Raw genomic sequence first — 24,187 nt, 5'->3', positions numbered from 1 at the left:
TTTTAAAGCAATATTTCTCCATTTTGGAATATTTAGAAAAATAGAAAAATAAGTAGTAGTCCGGGGAGGACACGAGGCCTCCACGAGGGTGGAGGGCGCGCCCTACTCCCCTGGGCGCACCCCCCTACCTCGTGAGCACCTCGTGTGCCCTCCGGACTCCGTTTTCTTGCATGATACGTATTTTGGTCGGTAAAAATTCATTATATATTCTCCCGAAGGTTTTGACGACCGTATCATGCAAATATCCTCTGTTTTCATTTCGAGCTGTTTCCGTTGCAGATTTGAGGATTCCGGAGACTCGGTCATCCTTCTATGAGGGTGAGCCTATGCCATGGAAGGTGGACGACAAGCTTCCATCATCAACAACACCTCCACCGCCAACTACAAAGAAGGAGATATAATCACATGGGTATGGGCACTCCCCTTGGCAACTGCCAAGCTTGGGGGAGGTGCCCCGGTATTGTATCACCATCACAACTCCTATCTTTACCATTTTTCTTAGTTCGACCCTATTAGTAGTATCTTGATTTAGTAGAATAAAGTCATGGCACGATCTAGTTTTGAGTTTTGCTTTATGATCCCTCTATGCCATCGAGTCCGTGAGCTATATATAATAAAGATTAGTGTTGAGTCAAGGGCTTGATTACTTTGCCATGATCTTGGGTGGATAAAGAAAAGAATAAAAAGAAACAAAGAGTTTATATTGATCTTAGTGAAAGTAATGACTCCACATAGAAAGAGTATGATGATTAAAAGTTGTTGGGAGTTGGCAAATATAGCTTTGGTCATCGTCGCAATTAATAGGAAGTAATAAGGAGAGAGAGGTTTCACATATAGATATATTATCATTGACATCTTTTATGATTGGGAGCACTCATTAAAATATGACATGCTAAAGAGTTGATATTGGACAAGGAATACAACATAATGAGTTATGTTTTCTTACATCTGAGATAAAGTATGTTGTCATGGTTCCTCTAACATGTTGAGCTTTCCTTTCCCCCTCATGCTAGCCAAATTCTTAGCACCAAGTAGAGATACTACTTGTGCTTCCAAATACCCTTAAACCAGTTTAGCCATGAGAGTCCACCATATCTACCTATGGATTGAGTAAGATCCTTCAAGTAAGTTGTCATCGGTGCAAGCAATAAAAATTGCTCTTTAAATATGCATGACTTATTAGTGCAGAGAAATAAGCTTTGTACAAACTTGTTGTGGACGCAATAAAAGCGACGGACTGCATAATAAAGGTTCACATACAAGGGGCAATATAAAGTGACGTTCTTTTGCATTAAGATTTTGTGCATCCAACCATAAAAGCGCATGGCAACCTCTGCTTCCCTCTGCGAAGGGCCTATCTTTTATTATTATCCTCTACTTTATGCAAGAGTCATGGTGATCTTCACCTTTCCTTTTTCATTTTATCCTTTGGCAAGCTCAGCATGTTGGAAATAACATGATATATATATCTAATTGGATGTGGGGGAGCATGAATTATTATTGTTGACATTACCCTTGAGGTAAAAGGTTGTGGGGCAAACCTACAAGCCCCTATCTTTCTCTATGTCCGGTTAAAACTCCGTAACCACAAGTATTGCGTGAGTGTTAGCAATTATGAAGGACTAAGTGATAGTTGAGTATGTGGACTTGCTTTTAAGCTCTGAAATAGACTCTTTCCGATGTTATGATAAATTGCAATTGCTTCAATGACTGAGGGTATAATTTGTTGGTGCTCAATAAGGTTTATGATTCATACTTTGGCTTTGTGAAAAGATCATCACTTGAACATAAGTAATCATATGACAAATCTATATATGTTGTTGTTATGAAAATAATCATGATGCCTTCATGTCCGTATTTTATTTTAATCGACGCCTCTACTTCTAAACATGAGGACATATTTATTGTTATCGACTTTTCGCTTGAGGACAAGCGAGGTCTAAGCTTGGGGGAGTTGATACGTCCATTTTGCATCATGCTTTTATATCGATATTTATTGCATTATGGGCTGTTATTTCACGTTATGTCACAATACTTATGGCTATTCTCTCTTATTTTACAAGGTTTACCATGAAGAGGGGGAATGCCGACAGTTGGAATTCTGGCTGGAAAAGGAGCAAATATTGGAGACCTATTCTGCGCAACTCCAAAAGTCCTGAAATTCCACGGAATATCTTAAAATAAATAAAGAAAAATCATCGCCAAAGATGAAGGCCAGGGGTCCCACACCCTGCTCACGAGGGTGGGGGGCGCGCCCCTCCCCCCTGGGCGCGCCCCTCCCCCCTGGGCACGCCCCTACCTCGTGGGCCCCCTGGTGGCTCTCCGATGCCCATCTTCTCCTATATGAAGTCTTTTGATGAGAAAAAAATAAGAAGCAACCTTTCGGGACGAGACTCCGCCGCCACGAGGTGGAACCTTGGCGGAACCAATCTAGGGATCCGGCAGAGCTGTTCTGCCGGGGACACTTCCCTCCGGGAGGGGGAAATCATCACCATGATCATCACCCACGCTCCTCTCATCGGGAGAGGGCAATCTCCATCAACATCTTCACCAGCACCATCTCATCTCCAAACCCTAGTTCATCTCTTGTATCCAATTCTTGTCTCCAAGTCTGGGATTGGTGCTAGTAGGTTGCTAGTAGTGTTGATTACTCCTTGTAGTTGATGCTAGTTGGTTTATTTGGTGGAAGATCATATGTTCAGATCCTTTATGCATATTATTACCCCTCTGATTATGAACATGAATATGCTTTGTGAGTAGTTACGTTTGTTCCTGAGGACAAGGGAGAAGTCTTGCTATTAGTAGTCATGTGAATTTGGTATTCGTTCGATATTTTGATAAGATGTATGTTGTCTAACCTCTAGTGGTGTTATGTGAACGTCGAATACATAACACTTCACCATTATTTGGGCCTAGAGGAAGGCATTGGGAAGTAATAAGTAGATGATGGGTTGCTAGAGTGACAGAAGCTTAAACCCTAGTTTATGCGTTGCTTCGTAAGGGGCTGATTTGGATCCACATGTTTCATGCTATGGTTAGGTTTACCTTAATACTTTTGTTGTAGTTGCGGATGCTTGCGATAGAGGTTAATCATAAGTGGGATTCTTGTTCAAGTAAGAACAGCACCCAAGCACCGGTCCACCCACATATCAAATTATCAGAGTACCGAACGCGAATCATATGAGCGTGATGAAAACTAGCTTGACGATATTCCCATGTGTCCTCGGGAGCGCTTTTCCTATTATAAGAGTTTGTCCAGGCTTGTCCTTTGCTACAAAAAGGATTGGGCCACCTTGCTGCACTTTATTTACTTTTGTTACTTGTTGCTCGTTACCTTTTATCTTATCACAAAACTATCCGTTAACACTTATTTCAGTACTTGCAGAGAATACCTTGCTGAAAACCGCTTATCATTTCCTTCTGCTCCTCGTTGGGTTTGACACTCTTACTTATTGAAAGGACTACGATAGATCCCCTATACTTGTGGGTCATCACCATGCTGTCGTAAAAAAACTGCAGAATAGGAATAAGTTTTGGTATAAGTTTCTTGCAAACCAGAGCTTCTCTCAAGAAGGCTCGTGGTTCTGAGAGGGAACGTGTCACCTTTGTGTGCATAATTCAAATTTTAAATACAAGCACATTCTCCAGTGCACCAAATCTGGTTGAAAAATCACATGTGTGTCCTTGGGTAAATTTCTAGGTCCCATGCCAGAAATGGGAATGAAATTCAAACATCTGGGCGTCATGGCTCGGCTGGAAACATTGAGAAACTTGGTTTTTTAATTCCTGTAAATCCAAAACACGCATGAAAATCATGAAACCTGGCATGGTGCCATGACACGGCACCAACAAGTTGTGGTAATTTGCTGTCCAATTTGCAAAGGCGCACACATTAACAACCAACAAAGTCATTTTGGAACAAGTGCTATCACATTACAATCGGAAACACAAGTATTATTGAAACCGTCGGCGTTCTATTTACCATTTATGTGCTGCCACGCGTCCCCTTTTTTTATTAGCTAGGAGGCTGTCGGTGTCAAAACCGGCGGATCTCGGGTAGGGGGTCCCGATCTGTGCGTCTTAGGCTGATGGTAACAGGAAGCAAGGGACACAATGTTTACCCAGGTTCGGGCCCTCTCGATGGAGTTAAACCCTACTTCCTCCTTGATTGATATTGATGATATGAGTAGTACAAGAGTAGATCTACCACGAGATCATAGAGGCTAAACCCTAGAAGCTAGCCTATGATGATTATGATTGTGATCGTCCTTCTAAGGACCAACCTCTCCGGTTTATATAGACACCGGAGAGGGCTAGGGTTTACATGGAGTCGGTTACAAAGAAGGAAACATAATATCCGGATCAGCAAGCTTGTCTTCCACGCAAAGGAGAGTCCCATCCGGACATGGGACGGAGTCTTGAGTCTTGTATCTTCACGCCCCAATAGTTCGGACGAAGTATAGAGGCCGGCTGTCCGGATACCCCCTAATCCAGGACTCCCTCAGTAGCCCCTGAACTAGGCTTCAATGACGATGAGTCCGGCGCGCAGTCTTGTCTTCGGCATTGCAAGGCGGGTTCCATCTCCGAATACTCCAAAGTAATTATCGAACACTTAGACCGTGTCCGGATCTGCAAGATGATCTTCACATACCACCGTAGGGAGCATAGCCTAAATCTGATCCGCTGGCAGTCTTCGTACGTTGTGCCCTTGCATCGTGGCTTGGCCCAACGTGAACCGGCGTTCCTTGGCCCACCTCGACTCGCGCTGCGAGGCGGTTTTATTGGCTCGCCCTGCCGGAGCAGAGATCGTGTTCCCCTTATTATGGGATCTTCCATCAATACGGGCGTGCGCAACCCCACGACGACTATTGGCATGACTCCGTGTGTTTTTGGATAATTCTCAAGCGGTCAAGCTGAGGACTCTTGATATTCACCTCCCTTATAAAGGGGCCGAGGCCTATGCCTCTTTTCCACCACCCTTGCGCCTTTTCACATCTCGAGTTCTAACACCCGAGACCCAAGCGCAAACACCCCAGATCCTCCAATATGTCCGGATCCAACCCTCAAGGCCGGTGGGTGGCCTCCTCGATCAAAGAGGAGGACATTGCGAGGCTTAGGGAGGTCGGATATCTGACTGCCGATACCCAGCACAGGCTTCCTGCTCCAGGGCAGGTCATCCCGACTCCCGAGCCTAACTAGAGTGTCGTATTTGTTCCTCACTTCCTCCGCGGCTTGGGCCTCACCCTTGATCCTTTTGTGAGGGGGCTCATGTTCTATTACGGGTTCGATTTTCGCGATCTAGCCCCGGACGTTATCCTCCATATCTCGTCGTTCATCGTTGTGTGTGAGGCTTTTCTCCACGTCACTCCACACTTTGGCTTATGGCTCAAGACCTTCAATGTGAAGCCGAAGATGATCGAGGGGCGACATGCAGAGTGCGGAGGTGCCATAATAAGCAGGAACGCCGATGCCCCATGGCCAGAGGGTTCTTTCCCAGAAGTATCCGGTGTGTGGCAGCAGAGGTGGTTTTACGTCACGGCTCCCAGAGGCACAACGTGGGTGGCCGCCCCCGACTTCCGCTCAGGCCCTCCATCACAACTGGCGTCATGGACCCACGTAGGATGGAATTGGGGGCCCGCTAGTGATGTACCAATACTGCAGAGCCGTATCCGGGAGCTTCTTGAGAGGTACATTAACCTTGTCAGCATAATTCAAGTAATGCTAATCCGACGGATGCTGCCATGCAAACGCTGGCCTCTCCGGATGTGGGAGTTCAATCCAGAGGGTCCGCAGACTATTAAGCACTTCTTTGGCCTGAAGCTCGAAGGGATGTGTAAATTATTCTTCGGACCACAAGTAAAGTGTCCGGACACCACCGAGGATGCGGGCCTAAGCTGCAATCGCCTAGATACCCAAGTAAGTAACCTTGACACCGGACACTTTGTTTATATTTGTCATAGTCATTATTCTGAAAATCCTCCGTGGCCAGGAATGGCTCAACAAGGCGGAGAGAATCAGGTGTCCGGCGCCACTTCCCGAAGGCTCGCCTAGTCCAACCATTGCCGGGATGCTTGACCGGGTGCTCAGCAAAATGCCCTCAGGGAAAGACGAAGGGAAGAACAGATAAGCCGAACCTCACACGTTGCGCATCCAAACCGGGGGAACTGTTACCTTCCCTGAGGAAGATAGTCGGGAAGGGGAGTCTAAAGCCTCCTCCCCGCGTGGGAAGAAAAGGGCCGCCTCCAAAGACTTGGAGATGGAGATGCCCAAGCAAGGGAAAAAGGTATCACCAGGGGGCTCTGCCCCGACGGGCACCCTCACCGCGTCATGCCTGCCAACGGGCCAGCCCCCCACCGAGCTGTAAGTTAACCGTAAATTCGAAGGTACTACTTTTCTCCGAGTACACTAACCATGATCCATTCTTTGCAGTCCGGCTAGCAGCTCTTCTCAACAGAGTTCTGAAAGTACATGTAGTCCCCATGTGTGGTTTTGGTAATTAAATGACAATCCTAATGGACTAATGTTTGCACTGAGATATACATTTAAAGGAAAGTTCCATTTGCAATGCATGAAGAATATTGGATGAATTGGTGGATGAAATCCATCAACATCTATATATGCATTGAGACTTGATAATGAATGACAATTCCTATGAAGAAACAATGACATCAAGTTATATAGGAAGGTTTGTTCCATGGGTGATGCAAGAAGGATATTGAATGGATTCGGAATGAATGCCATATACATGTAGTTGTGCATCAAGATTAATCATGGAGCAAAGATTAAGGTTGAACAAGATGAAGATCGAAGATTGAATTCAAATATGGTCAACACACAAGCGCAAATCATGTGCCACGTGAGATCTTGTGGTATGGTAAGAATTTGTCAATTGCGCTTTGTGTACTAACCCATACTATGTGTTGCCTATGTTTTTGAGAGGAGATTCTCCTGGGCTCGCATCGAGAGAGATATTTCAAGTGTCTATGAGAGGATGACATCAAGTGTTGATGATCATGGTTGACAAGGGCAAGTTCAAGATAACTATCCCGAAGGATTACATGCTTGAAGCTTGTGGATGATCACATGATGGACACATGAAGATAAATACAAAGCAAAGCTTCCCACATTGTGTATGGGGGAGCTACTTGAAGACTTCACCAATGTCTTGCCATTCAACTTGATCCAAGAAGACTCTTCAACTTCAAGCTCAAGTGAAAGCTCGAGTCAAAGGTATTAGTTCCTTCGACGTTAGTGTTGTGGAGTGATGAACACCGAAGGAACACATACACTCAAGAATGGATTATTGATAGCTATGTAGTGTAGACCTTTTATGATTCTTGAGTTATAGGGATCCCGCACTATTAAGAGGGGATCAAAGGGGTTCGTGATAGATTTGCTCAAGTCAACATCTTCTCTACACAATTCCACTCATATCCTATATACCAAAGAAAATCCAAAGCCAAATAGGTTACCCAAATACATGATAAAACCTTTGCATATTTTGCATCCTCCATTTTGGTTCATCTTGGGTGGTTCTCTATGTGATGACCTGTGTTTTTTTCATAGCTTCAAAACGAGCCCAAGATCATCAAAATCGGAGTCCGGATGTAAAAGTTGTGCATGTTTCAGTTTCTAGGCTGCAGCAGTTTGGTTTGGCCGGATCATCCGGGTTCCTGCCCGGATCATCCGGGTTATTCGTAAAATTCATCACAGAAGCTTATTCCGCTAGCCGGATCATCCGGCTACCCACCCGGATCATCCGGGAATTGCCCGGATCATCCGGCTATGTCCCCGGACATCCGGGTATCTACTTCACCACATTGTATATTGACCTTCCTGGATCATCCGGGCATTGCCCGGATCATCCGGGTATGCGTCCAGATCATCCGGGCAGGTCAACAACTGCGGGAAACGGCTCTATTTTCTTTGGGGGTATAAATATCCCTCTCCCACTCCGGGGGAGGGTTGAGCACTTCATCCCAAATCGTCCCAAGAACACAAGTGGCTCCCTCTCACTTCTCCTACACCAAATCTTAGATCCCGGAGAGATTAGTGAGTGTTCTTGAGAGTTGTTCCAATCAAAAGATAGATCCTCTCCCTCTCCCTCTTGTGACCAAAGCAATTCGTGATTTGAGCAAGTCTTGAGCATTTCCCCCTTGATATTGTTACTCTTGGAGGTTGGAGACTCCTAGGCGTTAGGAGTGCTCCGGTGAGGAATCAACTTGTGATTTGTCCCTCGGAAAGTTTGTGAAGGTTTGGAGGCCGCCTCAAGGTCTACCACTAGTGGTTGAGAATTGCCTTCGTGGTGATATCTCAAGGAGAATAGGGTGAGCCTTCGTGGTGTTGGTGTGCCTTCTGGTAACATCCACCTCTCTAACGGTGACTAGCTTCCCTCCAAGGAAGTGAACATCGGGATACATCCTCGTCTCCGTGACTTTGGTTATCCCTAACCCTAACTCCTTACTTGTGGTTTACTTTGGTCATTTGACCGTGCATTCGCTATATCTTGTTGTCCTCATTATATTGTGGTGGTTGATTATATTGTGTTGGCCATTTCCTTGTAGAGATTATTTAGGCCTACACTTCATATTCCGCAATTCATACTTGCTACTATTGATATACATTGTGATTAGTGTGAATTGCTAACTTGTGTTATAAACTTCCATATATTATGATATTGCTCAAGTAAGTTTGTGTAACTTACTTGAGTTTGCTTGTATCATTAAATTCCATATATTGTGATACAATTTGTGTAAGCTTGTATTGCTTACTTGTGGTTGTGTGTATTATTCATTTCCATACCTCGTGATATACACTGAGTAAGTTTGTGTGACTTACTTGTGCTTACTCATATCCTGTTGTTCTCATCTTGTTTATGCTAAGTTGTTGGTGCACTTAGTGAGCCTAGTATATTTAGGATTTGTGCTTGAAAAGTATCCACTTAGTTTATTTCCGCATTAGGATATAACCAAATCCGTAAAAGATTTTAAAACGCCTATTCACCCCCCTCTAGGCGACATCGTGGTCCTTTCAATTGGTATCAGACCTAGGTCTCTCCTTATTAGGCTTAACCGCCTAGAGAGTAACGATGTCGACTAGTGAACTAGTGCACGATGACACATTTTGTTTTAATGGCACAAATTACATTATGTGGAGATTACGCATGCTTTGTCACTTTCGGGCCATGGGTCCAAATGCTTTGCGGATTGTGGTTGTAGGGAATTCAAATCTAAAGGATGGACAATCTCCATCACTTGATGATATGCATCTTGATTGTGAAGCTTTAAGTTTCATTCACCAAGCTATAACCTTCGAGGTGTTCAAGTCAATCTCGTCTTGTTCGTTGGCTCATGATGCTTGGACCAAAATTGAAGATATATATGGTGGGTCCAATCTTCATGAAGACAATATTCTTTTTGGGGAGTTAATGGAGGAGTTCTCCACATTTTTAAATCATGAAGAGCTCTCTATTGCTTCCAACTCTGATTACTTGCATACCCCAAAATCTTTCACTTCACCAACATGTGGCATACCACAAGGTAATGACATGGTGAGTGAAGAAATATCTTGTAATGATGGTGTTAAGTTCATTTGTGATGATATGCTTGATCTCCCATGTTGCCATGATAGAAATATCGTGATTCCCTATAGTTCTATTTGTGAAAATAACCATGTAGAGGAAATCAAGAAAAATGAGGCATGCGTGGTTGATGAAGAACCCTCTTCTCCAAAAGAATCATCATCAACCCCTTGTGTTCACATGTGCCTCATGGCAAGAGGTAATGATGAGGTATCATCTTCTCTTAGTGACAATGATGATAGTTGTAATGAGGAAGATGATGAAGTCTTGACTCAAAATCTCTATGAGATTGGGAAAACTCTTCGTAGAGCTAAAAATAACACTTATAAAAGGTTCCAAGATGTTCTTGCTTGCTTTCAAAAACGTAATGACTTATTTCTTTACGAGCAAGCAAAAAGTGAACAACTTGAACATGAACTTGCTATGGCTCATCAATGTCTTAGTGACTTGAGGTCTTTAAAATAAGAGATTGAAGTTACACATTGTAAACTTAAAGAGGATTTTGAGCCCCTTGACCTTGACTACAAGAAGTTCAAAGGAGAGCTCATCAAACTCTCTAAGTCTCATGAGGAACTTCAAGCTACTCATGCGGAGTCTCTAGCTTCTACATGCTCTTCTCATATTGATAATGATGCTTGTGCTACTAACTCTATCTTGTGTGAAGCATCGATATTAAAATAAAATGTTGACCTAAGGACTCAACTTGATTTGCTAACTAGCAACTATGGGAAATTGGAAGAAAGTTATGAAAAGCTCTCGGGCACTCATGATGATCTTATAATCTCTCATGATGGGTGATGGGCTAAAGTTAGTTCATAAGGCTATGTGGACCAAGGTAAAATCGTGTGAGTCTCATGTGGATATTAGCACATCTTCTACTCGAAATGCCTTATTACCATGTGCTAGTCCTTGCAATTCCTCTCTACATGATATTGGTACATCTTGTGATGAATTGCTCACCATGCCTTGTTGCTCTAACAATGAAGTTTCTACTTCCTCTAGTTCTTTTGTTAATACTAACCTTGTAGAGGAAAATAAAGAGCTCAAGGCCCAAGTCACCAGTTTGAAGAAAGACTTGGAAAAATATTGTGATAATATCTTGAGTGTGCAAAAGGACCCTCAAGACAAAATTGGACTTGATTTCATCTCCAACAAGAAGAAGTCCAAGAACAAGAAGAAGGGACGAGATCAAGTCAAGAATTCGGCCAACATTATTTGCTTCAAGTGCAAGAATGTTGGACACCATGTGAGATCTTGTCCATTGAAGAAGAAGGCTTCAAGTGTGAAGCATCAAGGGAAGTGGCCTCAAGTTCAATATCAAGATAATGAAAGGCCTCTTCCCATGCCTAACCAAGATAATGCTCTCCAAGTTGAAAAGGTAAAGAAGAAGAGAAAGGGGAGCACATGTTGCTATATTTGCCGTAAGAAGGGACACATAGCTTCATCTTGTTCCAACGGTAACATATCTAAGCCTCCTATAGTCAATAATCATTATTCGCTAAAGAAGGATATTGTTGGCAATGTGTTTGCCAAGTTTGTGGATTCCCAGAGAAGTTTGAAAGTGGACAAGACCATTTGGGTTGCCAAGCCTATTGTTACTAACTTCTTAGCACCCAACTTGGTTGGGGACCATCAAGCTCAAACTTGATCAATAGGTGTGTGGAGGGCATTGGAGACTTGGCTACTTCATGAAGAAAAACTATTTTCACCATATGTTATGGTTAATGCCAAGTCAAGTGGATTATCATCATATCTATCAATCTAATGCTCCTCTTTGCAGTAACTTGTACTTGCATTGTTTACATTGAAAGTTACTGTGTCCCTTGCATGTTTAGGTTTTGTACCTAGCATGTGCTTTTTAGTTGTGCTTCCTAGTATGCTTGATTTGTGTTATCTAGCATGTGTAGGTCACAATGCACTTCATATATTTGTGCGTGTGTGGTTTCAAGCCTTTATTGCTTCATTAGTTGAATCTTCCTTGGCTGGATCATCACATTATGGGGGAGTGCTATGTTTTACGAATATCACAAACCTTAAAGGTGTATGTATGTGGGATACCACCTAGTATTGTTAGTGCAATATTATCAAGGTACTATGTGGTATGTAAAGCTCATTTGAAACTCAAATTCTCATCCATTAATTATCCTTAGTTGGGTTTCATTTGCTTCTTGTGGATAATACATGGATCATCATATTATGGGGGAGTGATATGCTTTGTGCATATCACAATCCTTGTTAATATGAACAATTGAGGGATGCCACCTAGAATTTATATTTGAGATTATCTTATATCTTCGTGGCATGCAATGTCTTGTTTACGTATGGCATTCTTGTGCGGTTTTGCCCATGGTTATCTTTAAAACCATATTTGGAAAATCATTTGATTAAAGCTATTCCAATTATTGCTTTTCATGATTATCTATCTAGTCGAAATGTTAATATTATGCTATCCAAGCATTGTGGTTATTCCTAAACTCTCATGTTATGCTTATGTTAGTATAGATGATCATGTACTTATTTGGTTTCTACACCCAACGATAACCCGAAATACCATTTTGTCCGAATTCATCTTATTGCTCTATATGAGAGTTTGTTATCTCATTGTTTATAGTGTCCTATATCTACTTGAGTGGGATATTCCTATGAGTATGTGTGCAATGCATATCTTATATGCTCATTGTTTTTTTCCTGGGTTCATATGTTGAACTTTGTGTGCTATCATATGTTGATTTGTCACTTTGATTAATTTTGGACATGAATGACTAGTGTTGTTATTGGAAGTATTAACAGTTATGTGGTCATTTGTCCAATTTATATCTCCCTGGATTTTGGTAGGCTTATGCATGCATATTTACTATGTGTAAATTCACATGCCTTGTTTGCCTTATTTGATCCAATATATATATGGTAAATCCATTAAATTCTTAATGGCTATGATGTGCATGAAATTGAAATTCATATCAATAGGCACATATTTAAGTGGTTTTACCCTATGTGTTGTAGTTATGCTAACTACGTTGGACCCAATAAGTTTGGGGACCATATTGTACTTAAAATGTTTTAGGTACATTTGAGAAGCATTGGGTGCTTGGCTTATTCATGAAGGTGGTGTCACTATGAGGAAATTAGAGCCAAGCTTGGACATTTTATTGATCTACAACTTCATACCAATGCTATCTCGGTAACAAGTATTTACTTCATGCATATATATAGAAATGGGGTCAACCTTGTGTAGGTTCCATCATGGCATGAATTTCTTGACTCGTTCCTGTGATACTTGTTTCCTTTCTCAAAGCATCCCAACAATGATCTCTTGTTGCTAGTTGTGATGTCTTTGATGGTTGTGTGTTTGGATTTCATTAATATACAATAAGATTATATTAAGCCATGTGCCATGCTTTCAAGCAAAGATCTCATTGGTATATTTTATGACTCCCGTTTTGATATCTTATTCCTTCCTTTTGTAACTATTTTATGTGTACATCCTTCTTTGTAGATATCATCTACCTAGTATCTTATACACGTGAGAGAAGTTACATCTCTAGTTGATATCACTATTCTTTCATGTCCACCATTTCATTCACTTTTTATATCTTTTTGGTGGCTCCATGGAAGCATTTGTTGAATGAGTGCATGTCTTACCTCTTTCCATCTTAGTGCACTCATGTTTGGTGAAGATTGTTGTCCTCATGCTTGTCTTGACAAGCCTATTATTTCCTATCTTCATCATGGGTTGTCACAAGCTATGATTTTTAATTTGCTATTAGTGAGCTTGTGAACCCATTTTCTTGATGTGTGTGTGACCTTCTTAACTTCATGTGTGTGGGAAGGACATGTCTTGCACCTTGTATCTCATTTACTCAAGGCTATGTTGATGCTTAATTCCCATCCTTATACTAGTCTTCTCAAGTGCTTTGACATGTCTCACACACATAATTTTGGTTGTGCCTATTCTTAGGTTGCCTCATGTACATGTTGCTCAACCATATGTTTGTTGCAAATGCTAGGCTTCTTTTCTTATCTATGTTTGCTTGCAATTGTTGTGTGTTCCTATTGATTTTGGGGGAGTGATGATCCTATTTTGTGCACTTGTATCCAAATAAAAAAATTCAATTGTGCACAAATCATGGGGAGCTTCTCTATTTTCCTTAGAACACTCCTTTACCAAATCGTAATATTCTTTTATTCTTTTGGCTCATCGGATCTTTTGATTGCTTGCTTCACTTTGTGTTATGCAAATGAGATCAATTTGTGCCATGTGCTTTGTGCCATGTGCCTTGCTATTATGACTAGGCTCAAGTTGTATAATAGTGGATTCACTTGTGGATATCATGTTCTTATCAATTGCAACCTTTCTTTTTGTGTATACGAGTTTCTTTGTGGATACATATCATGATTATTATAGGCCACTTAGAAATTTTTATACATGAAAAAGTTCATATCTTCGTATCTGGTTGCATTCTATAGATTTCGAGCTCCTTTAATTGTTCATCATTGAATATGTGCATTTGTTTTCACTCACATTTTGTTATATGCACACATCAAGGAGGAACTCATACTATATTGGTCTGCTAGATGTTTTGTCTTCCATTTTGGCATTTGTTGCCAATGGGGGAGAAGTTTAGAGGGTTTAAGATAAATATCTTTTCTAGTTCTTGTTGTCACTCATGCATATCTACCCTTGTTATATATTCTTATTGCATGGATGAGTCTTGTATATAGAGAAATCTTCTCCTAGTTTATGTCAACCAATATATGCAATGACATTCAAAGTTCATTCACAAATTCATATATTATGGGGGAGTTTGCTCTATATACTATGGGTGTACTATCATCAAATGCTTGTGTAGTGTATTGATGATACTACAACCATCCCAAGTATACAATTTATCCTTGGATAAATTTCATGCTTGTTTAAAAATTCATTATATAAACCCTCTTGTTGAGATTGTCATCAATTACCAAAATGGGGGAGATTGAAAGTACATGTAGTCCCCATGTGTGGTTTTGGTAATTAAATGACAATCCTAATGGACTAATGTTTGCACTGAGATATACATTTGAAGGAAAGTTCCATTTGCAATGCATGAAGAATATTGGATGAATTGGTGGATGAAATCCATCAACATCTATATATGCATTGAGACTTGATAATGAATGACAATTCCTATGAAGAAACAATGACATCAAGTTATATAGGAAGGTTTGTTCCATGGGTGATGCAAGAAGGATATTGAATGGATTCGGAATGAATGCCATATACATGTAGTTGTGCATCAAGATTAATCATGGAGCAAAGATTAAGGTTGACCAAGATGAAGATCGAAGATTGAATTCAAAGATGGTCAACACACAAGCGCAAATCATGTGCCACGTGAGATCTTGTGGTATGGTAAGAATTTGTCAATTGCGCTTTGTGTACTAACCCATACTATGTGTTGCCTATGTTTTTGAGAGGAGATTCTCATGGGCTCGCATCGAGAGAGATATTTCAAGTGTCTATGAGAGGATGACATCAAGTGTTGATGATCATGGTTGACAAGGGCAAGTTCAAGATAACTATCCCGAAGGATTACATGCTTGAAGCTTGTGGATGATCACATGATGGACACATGAAGATAAATACAAAGCAAAGCTTCCCACATTGTGTATGGGGGAGCTACTTGAAGACTTCACCAATGTCTTGCCATTCAACTTGATCCAAGAAGAAACTTCAACTTCAAGCTCAAGTGAAAGGCTCGAGTCAAAGGTATTAGTTCCTTCGACGTTAGTGTTGTGGAGTGATGAACACCGAAGGAACACATACACTCAAGAATGGATTATTGATAGCTATGTAGTGTAGACCTTTTATGATTCTTGAGTTATAGGGATCCCGCACTATTAAGAGGGGATCAAAGGGGTTCGTGATAGATTTGCTCAAGTCAACATCTTCTCTACACAATTCCACTCATATCCTATATACCAAAGAAAATCCAAAGCCAAATAGGTTACCCAAATACATGATAAAACCTTTGCATATTTTGCATCCTCCATTTTGGTTCATCTTGGGTGGTTCTCTATGTGAGGACCTGGGTTTTTTTCATAGCTTCAAAACGAGCCCAAGATCATCAAAATCGGAGTCCGGATGTAAAAGTTGTGCCTGTTTCAGTTTCTAGGCTGCAGCAGTTTGGTTTGGCCGGATCATCCGGGTCCTCTCCCATATCATCCGGGCTTTGCCCGGATCATCCGGGTTCCTGCCCGGATCATCCGGGTTATTCGTAAAATTCATCACAGAAGCTTATTCCGCTAGCCGGATCATCCGGCTACCCACCCGGATCATCCGGGAATTGCCCGGATCATCCGGCTATGTCCCCGGACATCCGGGTATCTACTTCACCACATTGTATATTGACCTTCCCGGATCATCCGGGCATTGCCCGGATCATCCGGGTATGCGTCCAGATCATCCGGGCAGGTCAACAACTGCGGGAAACGGCTCTATTTTCTTTGGGGGTATAAATATCCCTCTCCCACTCCGGGGGAGGGTTGAGCACTTCATCCCAAATCGTCCCAAGAACACAAGTGGCTCCCTCTCACTTCTCCTACACCAAATCTTAGATCCCGGAGAGATTAGTGAGTGTTCTTGAGAGTTGTTCCAATCAAAAGATAGATCCTCTCCCTCTCCCTCTTGTGACCAAAGCAATTCGTGATTTGAGCAAGTCTTGAGCATTTCCCCCTTGATCTTGTTACTCTTGGAGGTTGGAGACTCCTAGGCGGTAGGAGTGCTCCGGTGAGGAATCAACTTGTGATTTGTCCCCGGAAAGTTTGTGAAGGTTTGGAGGCCGCCTCAAGGTCTACCACTAGTGGTTGAGAATTGCCTTCGTGGTGATATCTCAAGGAGAATAGGGTGAGCCTTCGTGGCGTTGGTGTGCCTTCGTGGTAACATCCACCTCTCTAACGGTGACTAGCTTCCCTCCAAGGAAGTGAACATCGGGATACATCCTCGTCTCCGTGACTTTGGTTATCCCTAACCCTAACTCCTTACTTGTGGTTTACTTTGGTCATTTGACCGTGCATTCACTATATCTTGTTGTCCTCATTATATTGTGGTGGTTGATTATATTGTGTTGGCCATTTCCTTGTAGAGATTATTTAGGCCTACACTTCATATTCCGCAATTCATACTTGCTACTATTGATATACATTGTGATTAGTGTGAATTGCTAACTTGTGTTATAAACTTCCATATATTGTGATATTGCTCAAGTAAGTTTGTGTAACTTACTTGAGTTTGCTTGTATCATTAAATTCCATATATTGTGATACAATTTGTGTAAGCTTGTATTGCTTACTTGTGGTTGTGTGTATTATTCATTTCCATACCTCGTGATATACACTGAGTAAGTTTGTGTGACTTACTTGTGCTTACTCATATCCTGTTGTTCTCATCTTGTTTATGCTAAGTTGTTGGTGCACTTAGTGAGCCTAGTATACTTAGGATTTGTGCTTGAAAAGTATCCACTTAGTTTATTTCCGCATTAGGATATAACCAAATCCGTAAAAGATTTTAAAACGCCTATGCACCCCCCCTCTAGGCGACATCGTGGTCCTTTCAAGTTCGTCTTCGGGGGATCTTCCTCCGGAGATGATGGAGAGTGAGACCCCACCAGCCTCTCCGCCTCATGAGGTGGGTGACACCGAAGTGTCATCACGGAGGAGTCCGAATTTGCCAAAGCCAAAAGCTAATCCATCAGCCGCCCTAAGCCCGGAGCGTTCGGCTCCCACAGGGGGCGATGAGAAGGGTCTGGCACAGTTCGGTGTCCGTCCGGACATACTGACGGGCCTTTTGGAGTGAGCTGCGCTCTCGGAGGAGCACCGCTCATTAATGAGCATGGTGCTCAAGAAGATTTCATCCGCCACAAGCGGTTTGAATGAAGCATTTACGAGCCTGCTCAGAGGCTTTGAGGTATGTAGTGAAAAATACACAATTATTTTGCTGTGAGGCATGCGCTAGGTGTGCTCCATATGGATAGTAGCCCCTTAGACTCTGGTTGCCCGCCCTAGGCAGCAAACGGAGGATCATATTGTGTAAGTAATGATTGCGATGTACATATGCGCAGGTATCTAAGGATCCGCCAGCCGACCAGTCCATTGAAGTTGCCGAACTAAGGAGGCAGATTGGATCTATTGATGCCGATATCACGCTGGTGAACGAGCGGCTGAACGAGTCACAAGGTATGTGCTCTGCTTTCCTTATTATGTTGTATAGGAAAATATGAGAGGGGCATAATATTAATGCGACATGCGTGGATTGTAGACGGTGCTGCTGTCGTGGAAGCCCTGAGGGCAGAACTTGCCCAGGCCAAGGAACAAGCTCGTGCTAGCAATGCGGCTGCCCTAAAGGCGGCCGAAGAGTTGAGAGCCGAACAGGTTGCTCATCGCCGAAGCGAAGACAAGATAGCCGAAATGGCTGTTGTGTTGAAAAATGCCGTCGACCGGTATGAGATCCTTGAAAAGGAGAATCAGGTTAATTCGGCCGACCTGAACAAGGCACTTAATGCAGCCAAGGAGATGCGGACCGAAATCAGCGATGTGCGGGAGGAGCTTCGACGGGCCAGAAAAATCACGGCTGGGAGCCCCTACTTGTTGCGGATGAGGTTTTTGGATCCGAAGTATGCTCTCCTGGATCGGCGCTGGAGTCCTGCAGACGCTTATGCAGACTTGGCAAAGAGTACAGCTGATGCCGCCAAGTTTTTTGAAGATCAAGGTGATAAAGAAGTGGAGATGTTGTTCTGGTCCCAATTCAATGCTCCTGCGCATCCATTGCCGTTGAGTGAGAAGATGGCTGCTTTGGCGGAGCTTCATAGGTTGTCCGGGCTTGCCATGCGGTCTGTAATAGACCATCTTTGGCCGAGGGGGCCTAAACCGGACAGTTATTTTGGTTTGGTGCAACAATTCCTCGGTGCCGTATCGCAGATCGATGCCATGAGGTGTATAGAGGGTGCACGGATGGCACTTGCCCGTGTTAAAGCATATTGGACAGATATGGAGGCCACCATCATTGCGACCCAGAATCCGGCGGGAGGCCAGGATCCGGCCGAGCACTACTTGGGGAAAGTAAGAGAAGGTGCTCACTTAATAGAGGCTCAGTGCTCGAAGAATGTCATGTTCGAGTGACAAGTCGCTTCGTTGTAAAAACAATGTAATTTTGATTATGAGGCTATATTTATACTTTGTGCCCGAAAGTATTATTGTGCCTCCTGTGCGGCCGTTTTTATGTATACGTGTAATTCTAAAAGTTAGCAGTCGTTGGCTTCAGCCCCCACGCATACAATGTGGGGGTGTTCGCGAAAAATATGCATAGTCACACTTGATCCAACGTCTTGGTCCAATAAGGAGTCGAACTAGGCAACCGGACTATATAGCTGTAACACTTTCAGTTAGCCATAGGAGTTTGACGGTGGGGCTACTATGTAGCCCCTAGTACTTTTGCGTGCATCCGAATACGGGCGTGTGTGTACATGGCCGGGAAACGGCCCTTCGTTAATGCGGAGGAATCCTAAATATTCCGGTAAGTCTTCGAGTGGTTGAATAGTCTCTCGCTGTATCATGACAGTCAGTTTTCGGCTTTTCTCTACTGAGGTGCTCATCCGAAATAACCAGGGCACAATCGCAGTAGTTCTCCTTTGGCCGCCTTAGCCGATAAGAACGGAACGTAAGGCGGCAAACCCAGGAGCCGGGCAAACCCAATATTTGACCAAAGACATGATTCGGAGCTGATGCATATAAGGCCAAACTCGTGACGCCAAACACTCCCGAAGGTATTCGGACTTTATAACATAAAATGGGCTGAAAACACCCTTTCATTATGAACCCTGTATTTCCAGGTACGTGCATTAGTCTGTCGTGGCGAAATGCCAATAACGGCAGTACCCTATGTGGGTGTAGTACCCATGGGATATGTAAGCAACAAGAGGCAATAAAAAGGTTTACACAGGGGCTTAATCTAAAAAGAAACCTTTGAGCAGGGCCCTGCTGCACGTCTGCGCCTTTGTCTCCGTTGTGCCTTGTCCTGGAAGGGTATCGCATGAATGTTGTCTGTAAAAAAGAAAAACTCATGTAGAAGAGCATAACGTGAGCGTGCGATGGATAGTAAAAGTGTAAAACATTGGCCTATAAATAGGGTTAGGCCAACATTGGGGCTTTATTAAATGTTTATAGCTCCTGGTGTCCTCTACGGGGTTTACATATACGGCGCCCTGGTTCATTTTTATCCGGGCTGCCGGACTCGTCTAACCGTGTCCGTGGTCTTAACGACCAATCATGCTTTCTGGTATTGGAGGCCGCTTAGAGTCCGGCCGCTGGAGTCGTCGCGTGTTCCTCCGTGCGTGAAGAGCGCTTTGGGTTTTCGTTAATGGTGATGACGCCATGTGGATCAGGCATCTTGAGTGTAAGGTAGGCATAATGCGGTACTGCGTTGAAGCAGGTGAAGGCCGTTCTCCCAAGCAATGCGTGATAGCCACCTTGGAAGGGGGGCGATGGTGAAGAGTAGTTCCTCGCTTCTGGAGTTGCCTGGGGAGCCGAATGTTACCTTCAGTACAACGGAGCCCCTGCCGCAAGCTTCGGCGCCTGGTATCACCCCTTGAAAGGTGGTGTTGCTTTAGCTAATTCTGGATGAGTCTATCCCCATCCTGCGAATAGTGTCCTGGTATATTATATTGAGACTACTGCCGCCGTCCATGAGGACGCGAGTAAGATGGTATCCGTCGATTATTGGGTCGAGCACTAAGGCATCTGATCCTCTGCACCGAATACAAGTCAGGTAGTCCATGTGATTGAAAGTGATCGGACAAGCCGACCAGTGGTTAGGCGTGGGTACGACGGGCTCTATAGCGTATGTGTCTCTGAGCATGCATTCGTGCCTTCTTGTGGGTGTGTGAGTCACGTGGATCATGTTTACTGTTTTTACCTCTGGTGGGAATTTTTTCTGTCCCCCAGTGTTCGGCTGGCGAGGCTCATCCTCGTCTTCACTTGGTGTTTCCCTTCCCTTGTGTTCGGCATTTAATTTGCCGGCCTGCTTGAAGACCCAGCATTCTCTGTGAGTGTGGTTCGCAGGTTTGTCGGGGGTGCCATGAATTTGGCACAGTCTGTCCAGGACTCTGTTCAGACTGGATGGTCCTTCTTTGCTGCCTTTAACTGGCTTCTTTTGATGACCGGGTCGAGAGCCCCTGAATCCGGCATTGACCATTGTGTTGTCTGGGCTCTCTTCCTTATTTTGGTGTTTGTTTTTATTGCGCCGTGGCTTCCCGTTGCCATCCCTTATTTCGGATGTGCTTGGGTCGCTGGTGCCTTTATAGGCCAACCAGCTATCTTCACCCGCGCAAAAGCGAGTCATAAGGCTTGTTAAGGCTGCCATTGTCCTTGGCTTTTCTTGGCCGAGGTGTCTGGCGAGCCACTCATCTCGGATGCTATGTTTGAACGCTGCTAAGGCCTCAGCATCCGGGCAATCGACAATTTGATTCTTCTTAGTGAGGAATCTGTTCCGAAGCTTGCGGGCGGACTCTCCGGGCTGTTGGATTATGTGACTTAAATCGTCCGCATCCGGAGGCCGGACATAAGTCCCTTGAAAATTGGCCCTGAAAGCGTCCTCGAGTTCCTCCCAACTTCCAATTGAGTTTTCGGGGAGGCCTTTCAACCAGTGTCGAGCTGGCCCCTTCAGCTTGAGGGGGAGGTATTTGATGGCGTGGAGGTCATCCCCATGATCCATGTGTATATGCAGGATAAAATCCTCGATCCAGACCCCTGGGTCTGTCGTTCCGTCGTATGCCTCTATGTTCACAGGTTTGAAACCCTGTGGGAATTCATGGTCCAGTACTTCTTCAGTGAAGCATAGGGGGTGAGCAGCCCCTCTGTGTCTGGACGTGCTGTGGCATGCCGTCGGCTGTTGTTGTGTCCGGTGTTGATTTCAAATTGGTATCCGATCGGTATGATCGTTTTGGGGACCATAGTCCCGCGCCGGGGTGTGTCCTCTTGATCCGTAGATGGACTAAGCCGCGCCGGCTTTCTTATCCAGGAGCTCGCATAAATCGTGCGCGGCGTCGGTAGCTGCTCTGTTGCGGTTATGAAGTGGTTCGTCCGGCCTCCTGGCCGTGTTTTTCTTTGGTGGAACAGCCTCGTCGTCGAATTCTGGCAGCAGCTTGCATTTTGCATAGCTCTTTGTATGGCGGTCGCCGCCGTACTTTTCTTCAGTGTCTAGCACTTTATTCCATCTGCGATTGAGTGTTTCCTATGCGGCCTTTAGCCGTTGCTTCTGCTTCTTTAGACTTCTCGTAGTGGCCATACGCCTTCTGTGGAGGTTATCTTGTTCCAAGCGTGTTTCTGGGATGATGAATGCATCGTCATCCGGACTGTGTTCTTGTCCCGGGGCGGTTTGGTGAACTCGTCCCTCTGGACCATTGTGATCGGGCGTCTGCTCCGAACTGTGTTCGGCGTGACCTGGCTCCTCCTGCTCCATCGCTGGGTCCATATGGTCGTTATTGCCTTCGGAGTTGACTGGGGTGTCGATCTTTCTGGTGCTCTTGTCGCTATTTTTACTAATGCTGGTCTTGGAACGGCGTCTGCACCGTCGTTTTGGCTTTTGCCCGGGGGTTTTATCTTCTGGATTGTCGCCATCATCCTCCTTAGGCATGTCCACCATGTATATGTCGTATGACGGGGTGGCCGTCCACCGCCCCGTGGGCGGTGGTTCCTGTTCTTCTCCTGCATCGTCGTCCATACCGTCGATGTCTTCGGAGTCGAAGTCAAGCACGTCGGTTAAATCATCGATCGTGGCGACAAAGTGGGTGGTGGGTGGGCAACGAACTCCTTCGTCGCCTGCTTCCCACTCGAGCCAAACATAGTTCGGCTGAGAGTTTCCTGACAAAAAGAGAGACTTCAACGAGTTCAGCACGTCGCCAAAGGGCGAGTGCTGGAAGATGTCCGCAGCGGTGAACTCCATTACAGGAGCCCAACCAGGTTCGGCGGGCTCGGGAGAGCGCGGACTGGAACCTACAGCCGGATATGAGTCCGGGGGTCCGGTGTCACATGCTTCTTTGGGGGCGAGGCCTGTGTTCGGTTCTACAGCCGATGATTGTGCGGCCTGTGAGATGGAGTCCATCCATCTGTCCTTAGGCAACGCGGTCTGCTCCGGATTTAGGTCCAGGTCTACTGCAGGGATGACATCCCGAGCATTCTCTGACAGCAGGTCTAAGCCGTGCTCATCATGACCGTCCGGCGCTCCTGGCACAGGCCCGAATCCGTTGAAGATCAAGTCTCCGCGGATATCAGCCATGTAGTTCAGGTTTTCGAACCTGACCTGGTGGCCAGGGGCGTAGCTGTCGATCTGCTCCAGTTGGCCAAGCGAATTGGCCCGCAGTGTGAAGCCGCCGAACACGAAGATCTGCCCGGGGAGGAAAGTCTCACCCTAGACTGCGTTGTTGAAAGCCATCGGGCCTTGTAGCAACGACACAAAGGAACTCTCAATGAAAGAACCAATGTCGGTGTCAAAACTGGCGGATCTCGGGTAGGGGGTCCCGATCTGTGCATCTTAGGCTGATGGTAACAGGAAGCAAGGGACACAATGTTTACCCAGGTTCGGGCCCTCTCGATGGAGGTAAAACCCTACTCCTGCTTGATTGATATTGATGATATGAGTAGTACAAGAGTAGATCTACCACGAGATCATAGAGGCTAAACCCTAGAAGCTAGCCTATGATGATTATGATTGTGATTGTCCTTCTAAGGACCAACCTCTCCGGTTTATATAGACACCGGAGAGGACTAGGGTTTACATGGAGTCGGTTACAAAGAAGGAAACATAATATCCATATCGCCAAGCTTGTCTTACACGCAAAGGAGAGTCCCATCCGGACACGGGACAGAGTCTTGAGTCTTGTATCTTCACACCCCAATAGTCCAGACGAAGTATAGAGGCCGGCTGTCTGGATACCCCCTAATCCAGGACTCCCTCAGAGGCGTCGTGCAGGGTAGCTATTTGAGTACGGGATGCGTGCGATCAGACCCCTGCGCGTGCTTATCGGGAGGAGAGCCCTTTGACCTTCATCTGCAGTCCACCTCTCTCCCAAGGTCTCCATTAATGGCGCCCGAGCCTCTGTTTAATGGCGTGGCAATGTCTCACTCAACCGAGATTTAAGAGAGAAAAAAGAAACTCTGAAAAGAAAATTTTGCACGGATCTTGATGTAAGATCTGACAGACCTATATAGCATCTACTGCGACTTATAGCAAGACTAGTGAATATATATAAGGACGACGAGAGTGGATAATAATTGTCTTACATAATTAGGAAGATAATTAAAACAGCCACATGCGGCTACGCCTGAAATACACAAGGGCAAAAGAAGAAGGAAGACGCATACAATGATCTGGCTCGCTGATCTCTACTTTCTTTATGCACTGCAGGTCGCGGAGACTAGTTCTCGTGGTGGGCGATGGTCTCTTTCATCAGTTTCATGTCCTTAATACGCTGCTTGGCAGCATCCATGGATTCCTCCTCCAGCCTGTTGCACTCGATGCGGAGCATGGCATTCTCGTCCATAAGTTTCTTGATGATGACGCCCGTCCTCTGCAAC

Source organism: Triticum aestivum, chromosome 6B (genome assembly GCF_018294505.1).
Source record: "Triticum aestivum cultivar Chinese Spring chromosome 6B, IWGSC CS RefSeq v2.1, whole genome shotgun sequence".
NCBI classification, from domain to species: domain Eukaryota; kingdom Viridiplantae; phylum Streptophyta; class Magnoliopsida; order Poales; family Poaceae; genus Triticum; species Triticum aestivum.
The sequence above is the reverse complement of the archived record's forward strand: the minus strand, read 5'-3'. Positions refer to the sequence as shown.